The sequence below is a fragment of the Misgurnus anguillicaudatus genome, chromosome 20 (genome assembly GCF_027580225.2).
Source record: "Misgurnus anguillicaudatus chromosome 20, ASM2758022v2, whole genome shotgun sequence".
In the NCBI taxonomy this organism is placed as follows: Eukaryota; Metazoa; Chordata; class Actinopteri; order Cypriniformes; family Cobitidae; genus Misgurnus; species Misgurnus anguillicaudatus.
In genome coordinates, this window is record NC_073356.2 from 4,517,501 (window position 1) to 4,532,229 (window position 14,729).

The window sequence follows — 14,729 nt, forward strand, 5'->3', positions numbered from 1 at the left end:
CTCTGGTAAAAAGGCTTAAAGGGCAGGGGGATTGTTTTGGGGTAACAAACACTGTTCCCTTGGATACCCAAAAAGTCTTACAGGTCCCACCGAGATTTGAACTCGGATCGCTGGATTCAGAGTCCAGAGTGCTAACCATTACACCATGGAACCACTCTTTGCGTTAGGGCCTGACCCGCCGGGTCACGGAGAAAAGGCCACTCGGACAGGGACCTTAGGTTAAAAAAACTCTCAAAAGGCTGCCCTCAATGCCGAAACCCGGGATCGAACCAGGGACCTTTAGATCTTCAGTCTAACGCTCTCCCAACTGAGCTATTTCGGCCATAAAAATGCTCCCGGCAGGAATTTTCATGACAAATCACAGCAAATATAGCAGTTGCAACATAGACGGAAACAAAATTATTTGACATGGTCTGTAAGGCATAGCATTAATATTTGTTTTGATTGGAGAAACTGGAATAGATAAATATGTTCATTTATTTTTAAAGCCAGTTCAGCATCTATGGCTATATTCATGGCGAGAACTGGTTTTTGGCAAAGTCAGAAATGCGGGTTAGGTGAATTGGAGATGTCAAATTGCCCTTCCCTCGGTTTGTGTGTGTGTGTATAGATCAACGTGTCTGTTGTTTTTGGACTGTTTAAGGAAACCAAATAACACAGTGCCCAGAGTAATTCCATGCTGACTGAAGGAGAACATGTACACCCCAAACAGAAAGGCCTCCTGACCCAGCCAGGGCTTGAACAGGGGACCTTGTTGCTGTGAGGCAGCTGTGCTCTGTTTGGGGTGGCAACTGTTTCGCCCCAAACATCTTTATTAAAAGGGGCATCCCAACACTTAGTGTAGTTTTAACGTCAAGTAACATCTTAGAAGCCATGTCCTTATCGCATTTTCCAAGTGTTGATCTTAGATTTTAGGAGAAAATTCTGATAAATCATCCGGTAACTAAACTGGACACCATGCATCACTAGCCTGGTTGTATATTTAAGTCTCATAGCTCCAGGCACCTCAGGGTACCTACCCAGTGGCCAGGATGATGTGCCTTTCCCGGCCAGGAGGGAGTAGGACAAATAGCCTGGGTCATTTTTCGGGTTGAGTCAATTGTGTTGTTTGAAATCAACTCATCGCTTGTTAAAACAGCAAGCCCTCCGGTAGAAAGCTTAAAGGGTAGGGGGATCGTCTAGGGGTTAACAAACAAAAGACAACCTCGGACACGGTTTCGACCTGACAAGACCAAAGGCGGAGGTGTCGCTGAGAGGTCCCTGACGTCCTTTGCGGGTTTCTCGTTGACATTCCATTCCTTTCCTGCCAATATTGCCATACAAAGCGGCGTTGTGGGTTAAAGCTCCGAGGGACGAGTCTAAAGAGGGGCTCGTCCGGGATTTGAACCCGGGACCTCTCGCACCCTAAGCGAGAATCATACCCCTAGACCAACGAGCCACTCAAAGCGTGTCACCCCCGCCCCCCTGGGAAACATTTTCCCACCACATAGCAGCCAGCTTCCAACAAGCCAAAGCATTCATTAGACGGATGTTAGGGGAATTAGCTCAAATGGTAGAGCGCTCGCTTAGCATGCGAGAGGTAGCGCGATCGATGCCCGCATTCTCCACGTGATTGTGGTTTGTTGTTAATTGCTCTGATGTCACACACCGGAAGCGTGAAGCTTCACATTGGGTCCACACATGAACGTCTCCGATACGGATGTTTTTTCACAAAGCAACATGGAGCAGGAGCTTGACACTCCAAGAGCATTTTGTTGCCATTTAAAATTGGAATCATTTTCTTTCAATGTTCATTTGTCTTCGTGTCATTTCTGGTAAGTCTTTTTAATGCATTTCATTGTCAGATTGTACACAAGAGCTGTGTGTTTCCTATGGCCTGTACACATGAGCTGTGTGTTTTCTTTGTCCTAAACGTCAATGCATTTTTCATTTATTCTATGTTTTCGTACATGTTTAATTTGCTTCCTTGTAATGTCCTTGTGTTTGCTGAAATTTTGCGACTTGTGAGTTGTTGGCCCACCGCCAGGGTGACCAGAAAAAGTGCTCAATGTTGCTTGAATTAACTCATTTTTGTCTAGAGCCTGAGTGCTCTGGTAAAAAGGCTTAAAGGGCAGGGGGATTGTTTTGGGGTAACAAACACTGTTCCCTTGGATACCCAAAAAGTCTTACAGGTCCCACCGAGATTTGAACTCGGATCGCTGGATTCAGAGTCCAGAGTGCTAACCATTACACCATGGAACCACTCTTTGCGTTAGGGCCTGACCCGCCGGGTCACGGAGAAAAGGCCACTCGGATAGGGACCTTCGGTTAAACAAACTCTCAAAAGGCTGCCCTCAATGCCGAAACCCGGGATCGAACCAGGGACCTTTAGATCTTCAGTCTAACGCTCTCCCAACTGAGCTATTTCGGCCACAAAAATGCTCCCGGCAGGAATTTTCATGACAAATCGCAGCAAATATAGCGGTTGGCAAAAGGAGGCGCAGAGAAACCTTGGCCCGTACGGGGATCGAACCCGCGACCTTGGCGTTATTAGCACCACGCTCTAACCAACTGAGCTAACCGGCCACGGAAAGGCACCAGTCTCTGCCAAGACTGACATGAATGTTCCACAGTGTAGCAGCATCAAGAAGCAAAGCTAAACAAGGGCTCGTCCGGGATTTGAACCCGGGACCTCTCGCACCCAAAGCGAGAATCATACCCCTAGACCAACGAGCCAAGCCGTGCTGTCTTTTTGCCGTGCCACCGAGAGACATGTGACCACAACACAGTCACCAGCTTCCTCAAGCAGTTCCTTGGGATGGGCCTGTTTGGTCCTGCTCCTCTGTTTAGCCACAATGAGCCCTAGTGTTGGGCTGGTGTCAAAATAAGCACTTATCGATATAAGTACATGCTTATTGCTTAATATTTGAAATGGTGTGAGAGAACTCGACTGGTCTGCATAAATCTCGGACCTGAACCCAGCTGAACACCTTTGTTATGGATTACAGGCTCTGAGCAAAACACTCATCACCCAAACCCATCAATGATTTGTTCACAGGGTCACAGTCATTTCAGCACAGAAAAAGTCCTTTGCAAAACTGTTGCAACATAGACGGAAACAAAATTATTTGACATGGTCTGTAAGGCATAGCATTAATATTTGTTTTGATTGGAGAAACTGGAATAGATAAATATGTTCATTTATTTTTAAAGCCAGTTCAGCATCTATGGCTATATTCATGGCGAGAACTGGTTTTTGGCAAAGTCAGAAATGCGGGTTAGGTGAATTGGAGATGTCAAATTGCCCTTCCCTCGGTTTGTGTGTGTGTGTGTATAGATCAACGTGTCTGTTGTTTTTGGACTGTTTAAGGAAACCAAATAACACAGTGCCCAGAGTAATTCCATGCTGACTGAAGGAGAACATGTACACCCCAAACAGAAAGGCCTCCTGACCCAGCCAGGGCTTGAACAGGGGACCTTGTTGCTGTGAGGCAGCTGTGCTCTGTTTGGGGTGGCAACTGTTTCGCCCCAAACATCTTTATTAAAAGGGGCATCCCAACACTTAGTGTAGTTTTAACGTCAAGTAACATCTTAGAAGCCATGTCCTTATCGCATTTTCCAAGTGTTGATCTTAGATTTTAGGAGAAAATTCTGATAAATCATCCGGTAACTAAACTGGACACCATGCATCACTAGCCTGGTTGTATATTTAAGTCTCATAGCTCCAGGCACCTCAGGGTACCTACCCAGTGGCCAGGATGATGTGCCTTTCCCGGCCAGGAGGGAGTAGGACAAATAGCCTGGGTCATTTTTCGGGTTGAGTCAATTGTGTTGTTTGAAATCAACTCATCGCTTGTTAAAACAGCAAGCCCTCCGGTAGAAAGCTTAAAGGGTAGGGGGATCGTCTAGGGGTTAACAAACAAAAGACAACCTCGGACACGGTTTCGACCTGACAAGACCAAAGGCGGAGGTGTCGCTGAGAGGTCCCTGACGTCCTTTGCGGGTTTCTCGTTGAGATTCCATTCCTTTCCTGCCAATATTGCCATACAAAGCGGCGTTGTGGGTTAAAGCTCCGAGGGACGAGTCTAAAGAGGGGCTCGTCCGGGATTTGAACCCGGGACCTCTCGCACCCTAAGCGAGAATCATACCCCTAGACCAACGAGCCACTCAAAGCGTGTCACCCCCGCCCCCTGGGAAACATTTTCCCACCACATAGCAGCCAGCTTGCAACAAGCCAAAGCATTCATTAGACGGATGTAAGGGGAATTAGCTCAAATGGTAGAGCGCTTGCTTAGCATGCGAGAGGTAGCGGGATCGATGCCCGCATTCTCCACGTGATTGTGGTTTGTTGTTAATTGCTCTGATGTCACACACCGGAAGCGTGAAGCTTCACATTGGGTCCACACATGAACGTCTCCGATACGGATGTTTTTTCACAAAGCAACATGGAGCAGGAGCTTAACACTCCAAGAGCATTTTGTTGCCATTTAAAATTGGAATCATTTTCTTTCAATGTTCATTTGTCTTCGTGTCATTTCTGGTAAGTCTTTTTAATGCATTTCATTGTCAGATTGTACACAAGAGCTGTGTGTTTCCTTTGGCCTGTACACATGAGCTGTGCGTTTTCTTTGTCCTAAACGTCAATGCATTTTTCATTTATTCTATGTTTTCGTACATGTTTAATTTGCTTCCTTGTAATGTCCTTGTGTTTGCTGAAATTTTGCGACTTGTGAGTTGTTGGCCCACCGCCAGGGTGACCAGAAAAAGTGCTCAATGTTGCTTGAATTAACTCATTTTTGTCTAGAGCCTGAGTGCTCTGGTAAAAAGGCTTAAAGGGCAGGGGGATTGTTTTGGGGTAACAAACACTGTTCCCTTGGATACCCAAAAAGTCTTACAGGTCCCACCGAGATTTGAACTCGGATCGCTGGATTCAGAGTCCAGAGTGCTAACCATTACACCATGGAACCACTCTTTGCGTTAGGGCCTGACCCGCCGGGTCACGGAGAAAAGGCCACTCGGACAGGGACCTTAGGTTAAAAAAACTCTCAAAAGGCTGCCCTCAATGCCGAAACCCGGGATCAAACCAGGGACCTTTAGATCTTCAGTCTAACGCTCTCCCAACTGAGCTATTTCGGCCATAAAAATGCTCCCGGCAGGAATTTTCATGACAAATCACAGCAAATATAGCAGTCGGCAAAAGGAGGCGCAGAGAAACCTTGGCCCGTACGGGGATCGAACCCGCGACCTTGGCGTTATTAGCACCACGCTCTAACCAACTGAGCTAACCGGCCACGGAAAGGCACCAGTCTCTGCCAAGACTGACATGAATGTTCCACAGTGTAGCAGCATCAAGAAGCAAAGCTAAACAAGGGCTCGTCCGGGATTTGAACCCGGGACCTCTCGCACCCAAAGCGAGAATCATACCCCTAGACCAACGAGCCAAGCCGTGCTGTCTTTTTGCCGTGCCACCGAGAGACATGTGACCACAACACAGTCACCAGCTTCCTCAAGCAGTTCCTTGGGATGGGCCTGTTTGGTCCTGCTCCTCTGTTTAGCCACAATGAGCCCTAGTGTTGGGCTGGTGTCAAAATAAGCACTTATCGATATAAGTACATGCTTATTGCTTAATATTTGAAATGGTGTGAGAGAACTCGACTGGTCTGCATAAATCTCGGACCTGAACCCAGCTGAACACCTTTGTTATGGATTACAGGCTCTGAGCAAAACACTCATCACCCAAACCCATCAATGATTTGTTCACAGGGTCACAGTCATTTCAGCACAGAAAAAGTCCTTTGCAAAACTGTTGCAACATAGACGGAAACAAAATTATTTGACATGGTCTGTAAGGCATAGCATTAATATTTGTTTTGATTGGAGAAACTGGAATAGATAAATATGTTCATTTATTTTTAAAGCCAGTTCAGCATCTATGGCTATATTCATGGCGAGAACTGGTTTTTGGCAAAGTCAGAAATGCGGGTTAGGTGAATTGGAGATGTCAAATTGCCCTTCCCTCGGTTTGTGTGTGTGTGTATAGATCAACGTGTCTGTTGTTTTTGGACTGTTTAAGGAAACCAAATAACACAGTGCCCAGAGTAATTCCATGCTGACTGAAGGAGAACATGTACACCCCAAACAGAAAGGCCTCCTGACCCAGCCAGGGCTTGAACAGGGGACCTTGTTGCTGTGAGGCAGCTGTGCTCTGTTTGGGGTGGCAACTGTGTCGCCCCAAACATCTTTATTAAAAGGGGCATCCCAACACTTAGTGTTGTTTTAACGTCAAGTAACATCTTAGAAGCCATGTCCTTATCGCATTTTCCAAGTGTTGATCTTAGATTTTAGGAGAAAATTCTGATAAATCATCCGGTAACTAAACTGGACACCATGCATCACTAGCCTGGTTGTATATTTAAGTCTCATAGCTCCAGGCACCTCAGGGTACCTACCCAGTGGCCAGGATGATGTGCCTTTCCCGGCCAGGAGGGAGTAGGACAAATAGCCTGGGTCATTTTTCGGGTTGAGTCAATTGTGTTGTTTGAAATCAACTCATCGCTTGTTAAAACAGCAAGCCCTCCGGTAGAAAGCTTAAAGGGTAGGGGGATCGTCTAGGGGTTAACAAACAAAAGACAACCTCGGACACGGTTTCGACCTGACAAGACCAAAGGCGGAGGTGTCGCTGAGAGGTCCCTGACGTCCTTTGCGGGTTTCTCGTTGACATTCCATTCCTTTCCTGCCAATATTGCCATACAAAGCGGCGTTGTGGGTTAAAGCTCCGAGGGACGAGTCTAAAGAGGGGCTCGTCCGGGATTTGAACCCGGGACCTCTCGCACCCTAAGCGAGAATCATACCCCTAGACCAACGAGCCACTCAAAGCGTGTCACCCCCGCCCCCCTTGGAAACATTTTCCCACCACATAGCAGCCAGCTTCCAACAAGCCAAAGCATTCATTAGACGGATGTAAGGGGAATTAGCTCAAATGGTAGAGCGCTCGCTTAGCATGCGAGAGGTAGCGGGATCGATGCCCGCATTCTCCACGTGATTGTGGTTTGTTGTTAATTGCTCTGATGTCACAGACCGGAAGCGTGAAGCTTCACATTGGGTCCACACATGAACGTCTCCGATACGGATGTTATTTCACAAAGCAACATGGAGCAGGAGCTTAACACTCCAAGAGCATTTTGTTGCCATTTAAAATTGGAATCATTTTCTTTCAATGTTCATTTGTCTTCGTGTCATTTCTGGTAAGTCTTTTTAATGCATTTCATTGTCAGATTGTACACAAGAGCTCTGTGTTTCCTTTGGCCTGTACACATGAGCTGTGCGTTTTCTTTGTCCTAAACGTCAATGCATTTTTCATTTATTCTATGTTTTCGTACATGTTTAATTAGCTTCCTTGTAATGTCCTTGTGTTTGCTGAAATTTTGCGACTTGTGAGTTGTTGGCCCACCGCCAGGGTGACCAGAAAAAGTGCTCAATGTTGCTTGAATTAACTCATTTTTGTCTAGAGCCTGAGTGCTCTGGTAAAAAGGCTTAAAGGGCAGGGGGATTGTTTTGGGGTAACAAACACTGTTCCCTTGGATACCCAAAAAGTCTTACAGGTCCCACCGAGATTTGAACTCGGATCGCTGGATTCAGAGTCCAGAGTGCTAACCATTACACCATGGAACCACTCTTTGCGTTAGGGCCTGACCCGCCGGGTCACGGAGAAAAGGCCACTCGGACAGGGACCTTCAGTTAAACAAACTCTCAAAAGGCTGCCCTCAATGCCGAAACCCGGGATCAAACCAGGGACCTTTAGATCTTCAGTCTAACGCTCTCCCAACTGAGCTATTTCGGCCATAAAAATGCTCCCGGCAGGAATTTTCATGACAAATCACAGCAAATATAGCAGTCGGCAAAAGGAGGCACAGAGAAACCTTGGCCCGTACGGGGATCGAACCCGCGACCTTGGCGTTATTAGCACCACGCTCTAACCAACTGAGCTAACCGGCCACGGAAAGGCACCAGTCTCTGCCAAGACTGACATGAATGTTCCACAGTGTAGCAGCATCAAGAAGCAAAGCTAAACAAGGGCTCGTCCGGGATTTGAACCCGGGACCTCTCGCACCCAAAGCGAGAATCATACCCCTAGACCAACGAGCCAAGCCGTGCTGCCTTTTTGCCGTGCCACCGAGAGACATGTGACCACAACACAGTCACCAGCTTCCTCAAGCAGTTCCTTGGGATGGGCCTGTTTGGTCCTGCTCCTCTGTTTAGCCACAATGAGCCCTAGTGTTGGGCTGGTGTCAAAATAAGCACTTATCGATATAAGTACATGCTTATTGCTTAATATTTGAAATGGTGTGAGAGAACTCGACTGGTCTGCATAAATCTCGGACCTGAACCCAGCTGAACACCTTTGTTATGGATTACAGGCTCTGAGCAAAACACTCATCACCCAAACCCATCAATGATTTGTTCACAGGGTCACAGTCATTTCAGCACAGAAAAAGTCCTTTGCAAAACTGTTGCAACATAGATGGAAACAAAATTATTTGACATGGTCTGTAAGGCATAGCATTAATATTTGTTTTGATTGGAGAAACTGGAATAGATAAATATGTTCATTTATTTTTAAAGCCAGTTCAGCATCTATGGCTATATTCATGGCGAGAACTGGTTTTTGGCAAAGTCAGAAATGCAGGTTAGGTGAATTGGAGATGTCAAATTGCCCTTCCCTCGGTTTGTGTGTGTGTGTGTATAGATCAACGTGTCTGTTGTTTTTGGACTGTTTAAGGAAACCAAATAACGCAGTGCCCAGAGTAATTCCATGCTGACTGAAGGAGAACATGTACACCCCAAACAGAAAGGCCTCCTGACCCAGCCAGGGCTTGAACAGGGGACCTTGTTGCTGTGAGGCAGCTGTGCTCTGTTTGGGGTGGCAACTGTGTCGCCCCAAACATCTTTATTAAAAGGGGCATCCCAACACTTAGTGTAGTTTTAACGTCAAGTAACATCTTAGAAGCCATGTCCTTATCGCATTTTCCAAGTGTTGATCTTAGATTTTAGGAGAAAATTCTGATAAATCATCCGGTAACTAAACTGGACACCATGCATCACTAGCCTGGTTGTATATTTAAGTCTCATAGCTCCAGGCACCTCAGGGTACCTACCCAGTGGCCAGGATGATGTGCCTTTCCCGGCCAGGAGGGAGTAGGACAAATAGCCTGGGTCATTTTTCGGGTTGAGTCAATTGTGTTGTTTGAAATCAACTCATCGCTTGTTAAAACAGCAAGCCCTCCGGTAGAAAGCTTAAAGGGTAGGGGGATCGTCTAGGGGTTAACAAACAAAAGACAACCTCGGACACGGTTTCGACCTGACAAGACCAAAGGCGGAGGTGTCGCTGAGAGGTCCCTGACGTCCTTTGCGGGTTTCTCGTTGACATTCCATTCCTTTCCTGCCAATATTGCCATACAAAGCGGCGTTGTGGGTTAAAGCTCCGAGGGACGAGTCTAAAGAGGGGCTCGTCCGGGATTTGAACCCGGGACCTCTCGCACCCTAAGCGAGAATCATACCCCTAGACCAACGAGCCACTCAAAGCGTGCCACCCCCGCCCCCTGGGAAACATTTTCCCACCACATAGCAGCCAGCTTCCAACAAGCCAAAGCATTCATTAGACGGATGTAAGGGGAATTAGCTCAAATGGTAGAGCGCTTGCTTAGCATGCGAGAGGTAGCGGGATCGATGCCCGCATTCTCCACGTGATTGTGGTTTGTTGTTAATTGCTCTGATGTCACAGACCGGAAGCGTGAAGCTTCACATTGGGTCCACACATGAACGTCTCCGATACGGATGTTATTTCACAAAGCAACATGGAGCAGGAGCTTAACACTCCAAGAGCATTTTGTTGCCATTTAAAATTGGAATCATTTTCTTTCAATGTTCATTTGTCTTCGTGTCATTTCTGGTAAGTCTTTTTAATGCATTTCATTGTCAGATTGTACACAAGAGCTGTGTGTTTCCTTTGGCCTGTACACATGAGCTGTGTGTTTTCTTTGTCCTAAACGTCAATGCATTTTTCATTTATTCTATGTTTTCGTACATGTTTAATTAGCTTCCTTGTAATGTCCTTGTGTTTGCTGAAATTTTGCGACTTGTGAGTTGTTGGCCCACCGCCAGGGTGACCAGAAAAAGTGCTCAATGTTGCTTGAATTAACTCATTTTTGTCTAGAGCCTGAGTGCTCTGGTAAAAAGGCTTAAAGGGCAGGGGGATTGTTTTGGGGTAACAAACACTGTTCCCTTGGATACCCAAAAAGTCTTACAGGTCCCACCGAGATTTGAACTCGGATCGCTGGATTCAGAGTCCAGAGTGCTAACCATTACACCATGGAACCACTCTTTGCGTTAGGGCCTGACCCACTGGGTCACGGAGAAAAGGCCACTCGGATAGGGACCTTCAGTTAAACAAACTCTCAAAAGGCTGCCCTCAATGCCGAAACCCGGGATCAAACCAGGGACCTTTAGATCTTCAGTCTAACGCTCTCCCAACTGAGCTATTTCGGCCACAAAAATGCTCCCGGCAGGAATTTTCATGACAAATCACAGCAAATATAGCAGTCGGCAAAAGGAGGCACAGAGAAACCTTGGCCCGTACGGGGATCGAACCCGCGACCTTGGCGTTATTAGCACCACGCTCTAACCAACTGAGCTAACCGGCCACGGAAAGGCACCAGTCTCTGCCAAGACTGACATGAATGTTCCACAGTGTAGCAGCATCAAGAAGCAAAGCTAAACAAGGGCTCGTCCGGGATTTGAACCCGGGACCTCTCGCACCCAAAGCGAGAATCATACCCCTAGACCAACGAGCCAAGCCGTGCTGCCTTTTTGCCGTGCCACCGAGAGACATGTGACCACAACACAGTCACCAGCTTCCTCAAGCAGTTCCTTGGGATGGGCCTGTTTGGTCCTGCTCCTCTGTTTAGCCACAATGAGCCCTAGTGTTGGGCTGGTGTCAAAATAAGCACTTATCGATATAAGTACATGCTTATTGCTTAATATTTGAAATGGTGTGAGAGAACTCGACTGGTCTGCATAAATCTCGGACCTGAACCCAGCTGAACACCTTTGTTATGGATTACAGGCTCTGAGCAAAACACTCATCACCCAAACCCATCAATGATTTGTTCACAGGGTCACAGTCATTTCAGCACAGAAAAAGTCCTTTGCAAAACTGTTGCAACATAGATGGAAACAAAATTATTTGACATGGTCTGTAAGGCATAGCATTAATATTTGTTTTGATTGGAGAAACTGGAATAGATAAATATGTTCATTTATTTTTAAAGCCAGTTCAGCATCTATGGCTATATTCATGGCGAGAACTGGTTTTTGGCAAAGTCAGAAATGCAGGTTAGGTGAATTGGAGATGTCAAATTGCCCTTCCCTCGGTTTGTGTGTGTGTGTATAGATCAACGTGTCTGTTGTTTTTGGACTGTTTAAGGAAACCAAATAACGCAGTGCCCAGAGTAATTCCATGCTGACTGAAGGAGAACATGTACACCCCAAACAGAAAGGCCTCCTGACCCAGCCAGGGCTTGAACAGGGGACCTTGTTGCTGTGAGGCAGCTGTGCTCTGTTTGGGGTGGCAACTGTGTCGCCCCAAACATCTTTATTAAAAGGGGCATCCCAACACTTAGTGTAGTTTTAACGTCAAGTAACATCTTAGAAGCCATGTCCTTATCGCATTTTCCAAGTGTTGATCTTAGATTTTAGGAGAAAATTCTGATAAATCATCCGGTAACTAAATTGGACACCATGCATCACTAGCCTGGTTGTATATTTAAGTCTCATAGCTCCAGGCACCTCAGGGTACCTACCCAGTGGCCAGGATGATGTGCCTTTCCCGGCCAGGAGGGAGTAGGACAAATAGCCTGGGTCATTTTTCGGGTTGAGTCAATTGTGTTGTTTGAAATCAACTCATCGCTTGTTAAAACAGCAAGCCCTCCGGTAGAAAGCTTAAAGGGTAGGGGGATCGTCTAGGGGTTAACAAACAAAAGACAACCTCGGACACGGTTTCGACCTGACAAGACCAAAGGCGGAGGTGTCGCTGAGAGGTCCCTGACGTCCTTTGCGGGTTTCTCGTTGACATTCCATTCCTTTCCTGCCAATATTGCCATACAAAGCGGCGTTGTGGGTTAAAGCTCCGAGGGACGAGTCTAAAGAGGGGCTCGTCCGGGATTTGAACCCGGGACCTCTCGCACCCTAAGCGAGAATCATACCCCTAGACCAACGAGCCACTCAAAGCGTGCCACCCCCGCCCCCCTTGGAAACATTTTCCCACCACATAGCAGCCAGCTTCCAACAAGCCAAAGCATTCATTAGACGGATGTAAGGGGAATTAGCTCAAATGGTAGAGCGCTCGCTTAGCATGCGAGAGGTAGCGGGATCGATGCCCGCATTCTCCACGTGATTGTGGTTTGTTGTTAATTGCTCTGATGTCACAGACCGGAAGCGTGAAGCTTCACATTGGGTCCACACATGAACGTCTCCGATACGGATGTTATTTCACAAAGCAACATGGAGCAGGAGCTTAACACTCCAAGAGCATTTTGTTGCCATTTAAAATTGGAATCATTTTCTTTCAATGTTCATTTGTCTTCGTGTCATTTCTGGTAAGTCTTTTTAATGCATTTCATTGTCAGATTGTACACAAGAGCTGTGTGTTTCCTTTGGCCTGTACACATGAGCTGTGTGTTTTCTTTGTCCTAAACGTCAATGCATTTTTCATTTATTCTATGTTTTCGTACATGTTTAATTAGCTTCCTTGTAATGTCCTTGTGTTTGCTGAAATTTTGCGACTTGTGAGTTGTTGGCCCACCGCCAGGGTGACCAGAAAAAGTGCTCAATGTTGCTTGAATTAACTCATTTTTGTCTAGAGCCTGAGTGCTCTGGTAAAAAGGCTTAAAGGGCAGGGGGATTGTTTTGGGGTAACAAACACTGTTCCCTTGGATACCCAAAAAGTCTTACAGGTCCCACCGAGATTTGAACTCGGATCGCTGGATTCAGAGTCCAGAGTGCTAACCATTACACCATGGAACCACTCTTTGCGTTAGCGCCTGACCCACTGGGTCACGGAGAAAAGGCCACTCGGATAGGGACCTTCAGTTAAACAAACTCTCAAAAGGCTGCCCTCAATGCCGAAACCCGGGATCGAACCAGGGACCTTTAGATCTTCAGTCTAACGCTCTCCCAACTGAGCTATTTCGGCCACAAAAATGCTCCCGGCAGGAATTTTCATGACAAATCACAGCAAATATAGCAGTCGGCAAAAGGAGGCACAGAGAAACCTTGGCCCGTACGGGGATCGAACCCGCGACCTTGGCGTTATTAGCACCACGCTCTAACCAACTGAGCTAACCGGCCACGGAAAGGAACCAGTCTCTGCCAAGACTGACATGAATGTTCCACAGTGTAGCAGCATCAAGAAGCAAAGCTAAACAAGGGCTCGTCCGGGATTTGAACCCGGGACCTCTCGCACCCAAAGCGAGAATCATACCCCTAGACCAACGAGCCAAGCCGTGCTGCCTTTTTGCCGTGCCACCGAGAGACATGTGACCACAACACAGTCACCAGCTTCCTCAAGCAGTTCCTTGGGATGGGCCTGTTTGGTCCTGCTCCTCTGTTTAGCCACAATGAGCCCTAGTGTTGGGCTGGTGTCAAAATAAGCACTTATCGATATAAGTACATGCTTATTGCTTAATATTTGAAATGGTGTGAGAGAACTCGACTGGTCTGCATAAATCTCGGACCTGAACCCAGCTGAACACCTTTGTTATGGATTACAGGCTCTGAGCAAAACACTCATCACCCAAACCCATCAATGATTTGTTCACAGGGTCACAGTCATTTCAGCACAGAAAAAGTCCTTTGCAAAACTGTTGCAACATAGATGGAAACAAAATTATTTGACATGGTCTGTAAGGCATAGCATTAATATTTGTTTTGATTGGAGAAACTGGAATAGATAAATATGTTCATTTATTTTTAAAGCCAGTTCAGCATCTATGGCTGTATTCATGGCGAGAACTGGTTTTTGGCAAAGTCAGAAATGCAGGTTAGGTGAATTGGAGATGTCAAATTGCCCTTCCCTCGGTTTGTGTGTGTGTGTGTATAGATCAACGTGTCTGTTGTTTTTGGACTGTTTAAGGAAACCAAATAACGCAGTGCCCAGAGTAATTCCATGCTGACTGAAGGAGAACATGTACACCCCAAACAGAAAGGCCTCCTGACCCAGCCAGGGCTTGAACAGGGGACCTTGTTGCTGTGAGGCAGCTGTGCTCTGTTTGGGGTGGCAACTGTGTCGCCCCAAACATCTTTATTAAAAGGGGCATCCCAACACTTAGTGTAGTTTTAACGTCAAGTAACATCTTAGAAGCCATGTCCTTATCGCATTTTCCAAGTGTTGATCTTAGATTTTAGGAGAAAATTCTGATAAATCATCCGGTAACTAAATTGGACAACATGCATCACTAGCCTGGTTGTATATTTAAGTCTCATAGCTCCAGGCACCTCAGGGTACCTACCCAGTGGCCAGGATGATGTGCCTTTCCCGGCCAGGAGGGAGTAGGACAAATAGCCTGGGTCATTTTTCGGGTTGAGTCAATTGTGTTGTTTGAAATCAACTCATCGCTTGTTAAAACAGCAAGCCCTCCGGTAGAAAGCTTAAAGGGTAGGGGGATCGTCTAGGGGTTAACAAACAAAAGACAACC

The 14,729-nt window shown here is 46.6% G+C and overlaps 29 non-coding genes across 29 annotated transcripts; 2 read left to right on the forward strand and 27 right to left on the reverse strand.

Annotated features, from left to right (window-relative positions):
• Positions 1-81: 81 nt before the first annotated feature.
• trnaq-cug (transfer RNA glutamine (anticodon CUG)) lies at positions 82-153 on the reverse strand. Its single transcript has one exon. It is a non-coding gene; the product is annotated as a tRNA-Gln (tRNA).
• A 96-nt stretch (positions 154-249) lies between these two features.
• Positions 250-322, reverse strand: trnaf-gaa (transfer RNA phenylalanine (anticodon GAA)). Its single transcript has one exon. It is a non-coding gene; the product is annotated as a tRNA-Phe (tRNA).
• Positions 323-1,366: 1,044 nt separating this feature from the next.
• On the reverse strand, positions 1,367-1,438 carry trnap-agg (transfer RNA proline (anticodon AGG)). Its single transcript has one exon. It is a non-coding gene; the product is annotated as a tRNA-Pro (tRNA).
• Positions 1,439-2,169: 731 nt separating this feature from the next.
• trnaq-cug (transfer RNA glutamine (anticodon CUG)) lies at positions 2,170-2,241 on the reverse strand. Its single transcript has one exon. It is a non-coding gene; the product is annotated as a tRNA-Gln (tRNA).
• Positions 2,242-2,337: 96 nt separating this feature from the next.
• trnaf-gaa (transfer RNA phenylalanine (anticodon GAA)) lies at positions 2,338-2,410 on the reverse strand. The gene has a single exon. It is a non-coding gene; the product is annotated as a tRNA-Phe (tRNA).
• Positions 2,411-2,491: 81 nt separating this feature from the next.
• On the reverse strand, positions 2,492-2,565 carry trnai-aau (transfer RNA isoleucine (anticodon AAU)). The gene has a single exon. It is a non-coding gene; the product is annotated as a tRNA-Ile (tRNA).
• Positions 2,566-2,643: 78 nt separating this feature from the next.
• trnap-ugg (transfer RNA proline (anticodon UGG)) lies at positions 2,644-2,715 on the reverse strand. Its single transcript has one exon. It is a non-coding gene; the product is annotated as a tRNA-Pro (tRNA).
• A 1,357-nt stretch (positions 2,716-4,072) lies between these two features.
• On the reverse strand, positions 4,073-4,144 carry trnap-agg (transfer RNA proline (anticodon AGG)). The gene has a single exon. It is a non-coding gene; the product is annotated as a tRNA-Pro (tRNA).
• Positions 4,145-4,874: 730 nt separating this feature from the next.
• trnaq-cug (transfer RNA glutamine (anticodon CUG)) lies at positions 4,875-4,946 on the reverse strand. Its single transcript has one exon. It is a non-coding gene; the product is annotated as a tRNA-Gln (tRNA).
• Positions 4,947-5,042: 96 nt separating this feature from the next.
• Positions 5,043-5,115, reverse strand: trnaf-gaa (transfer RNA phenylalanine (anticodon GAA)). The gene has a single exon. It is a non-coding gene; the product is annotated as a tRNA-Phe (tRNA).
• An 81-nt stretch (positions 5,116-5,196) lies between these two features.
• Positions 5,197-5,270, reverse strand: trnai-aau (transfer RNA isoleucine (anticodon AAU)). Its single transcript has one exon. It is a non-coding gene; the product is annotated as a tRNA-Ile (tRNA).
• A 78-nt stretch (positions 5,271-5,348) lies between these two features.
• trnap-ugg (transfer RNA proline (anticodon UGG)) lies at positions 5,349-5,420 on the reverse strand. The gene has a single exon. It is a non-coding gene; the product is annotated as a tRNA-Pro (tRNA).
• Positions 5,421-6,775: 1,355 nt separating this feature from the next.
• trnap-agg (transfer RNA proline (anticodon AGG)) lies at positions 6,776-6,847 on the reverse strand. Its single transcript has one exon. It is a non-coding gene; the product is annotated as a tRNA-Pro (tRNA).
• A 96-nt stretch (positions 6,848-6,943) lies between these two features.
• Positions 6,944-7,016, forward strand: trnaa-agc (transfer RNA alanine (anticodon AGC)). Its single transcript has one exon. It is a non-coding gene; the product is annotated as a tRNA-Ala (tRNA).
• A 562-nt stretch (positions 7,017-7,578) lies between these two features.
• On the reverse strand, positions 7,579-7,650 carry trnaq-cug (transfer RNA glutamine (anticodon CUG)). Its single transcript has one exon. It is a non-coding gene; the product is annotated as a tRNA-Gln (tRNA).
• A 96-nt stretch (positions 7,651-7,746) lies between these two features.
• On the reverse strand, positions 7,747-7,819 carry trnaf-gaa (transfer RNA phenylalanine (anticodon GAA)). The gene has a single exon. It is a non-coding gene; the product is annotated as a tRNA-Phe (tRNA).
• Positions 7,820-7,900: 81 nt separating this feature from the next.
• Positions 7,901-7,974, reverse strand: trnai-aau (transfer RNA isoleucine (anticodon AAU)). Its single transcript has one exon. It is a non-coding gene; the product is annotated as a tRNA-Ile (tRNA).
• Positions 7,975-8,052: 78 nt separating this feature from the next.
• Positions 8,053-8,124, reverse strand: trnap-ugg (transfer RNA proline (anticodon UGG)). Its single transcript has one exon. It is a non-coding gene; the product is annotated as a tRNA-Pro (tRNA).
• A 1,357-nt stretch (positions 8,125-9,481) lies between these two features.
• Positions 9,482-9,553, reverse strand: trnap-agg (transfer RNA proline (anticodon AGG)). The gene has a single exon. It is a non-coding gene; the product is annotated as a tRNA-Pro (tRNA).
• Positions 9,554-10,283: 730 nt separating this feature from the next.
• On the reverse strand, positions 10,284-10,355 carry trnaq-cug (transfer RNA glutamine (anticodon CUG)). Its single transcript has one exon. It is a non-coding gene; the product is annotated as a tRNA-Gln (tRNA).
• Positions 10,356-10,451: 96 nt separating this feature from the next.
• trnaf-gaa (transfer RNA phenylalanine (anticodon GAA)) lies at positions 10,452-10,524 on the reverse strand. The gene has a single exon. It is a non-coding gene; the product is annotated as a tRNA-Phe (tRNA).
• An 81-nt stretch (positions 10,525-10,605) lies between these two features.
• trnai-aau (transfer RNA isoleucine (anticodon AAU)) lies at positions 10,606-10,679 on the reverse strand. Its single transcript has one exon. It is a non-coding gene; the product is annotated as a tRNA-Ile (tRNA).
• Positions 10,680-10,757: 78 nt separating this feature from the next.
• Positions 10,758-10,829, reverse strand: trnap-ugg (transfer RNA proline (anticodon UGG)). Its single transcript has one exon. It is a non-coding gene; the product is annotated as a tRNA-Pro (tRNA).
• A 1,355-nt stretch (positions 10,830-12,184) lies between these two features.
• trnap-agg (transfer RNA proline (anticodon AGG)) lies at positions 12,185-12,256 on the reverse strand. The gene has a single exon. It is a non-coding gene; the product is annotated as a tRNA-Pro (tRNA).
• Positions 12,257-12,352: 96 nt separating this feature from the next.
• On the forward strand, positions 12,353-12,425 carry trnaa-agc (transfer RNA alanine (anticodon AGC)). The gene has a single exon. It is a non-coding gene; the product is annotated as a tRNA-Ala (tRNA).
• Positions 12,426-12,987: 562 nt separating this feature from the next.
• trnaq-cug (transfer RNA glutamine (anticodon CUG)) lies at positions 12,988-13,059 on the reverse strand. The gene has a single exon. It is a non-coding gene; the product is annotated as a tRNA-Gln (tRNA).
• Positions 13,060-13,155: 96 nt separating this feature from the next.
• Positions 13,156-13,228, reverse strand: trnaf-gaa (transfer RNA phenylalanine (anticodon GAA)). Its single transcript has one exon. It is a non-coding gene; the product is annotated as a tRNA-Phe (tRNA).
• An 81-nt stretch (positions 13,229-13,309) lies between these two features.
• trnai-aau (transfer RNA isoleucine (anticodon AAU)) lies at positions 13,310-13,383 on the reverse strand. The gene has a single exon. It is a non-coding gene; the product is annotated as a tRNA-Ile (tRNA).
• Positions 13,384-13,461: 78 nt separating this feature from the next.
• trnap-ugg (transfer RNA proline (anticodon UGG)) lies at positions 13,462-13,533 on the reverse strand. The gene has a single exon. It is a non-coding gene; the product is annotated as a tRNA-Pro (tRNA).
• Between the last annotated feature and the right edge of the window lie 1,196 nt (positions 13,534-14,729).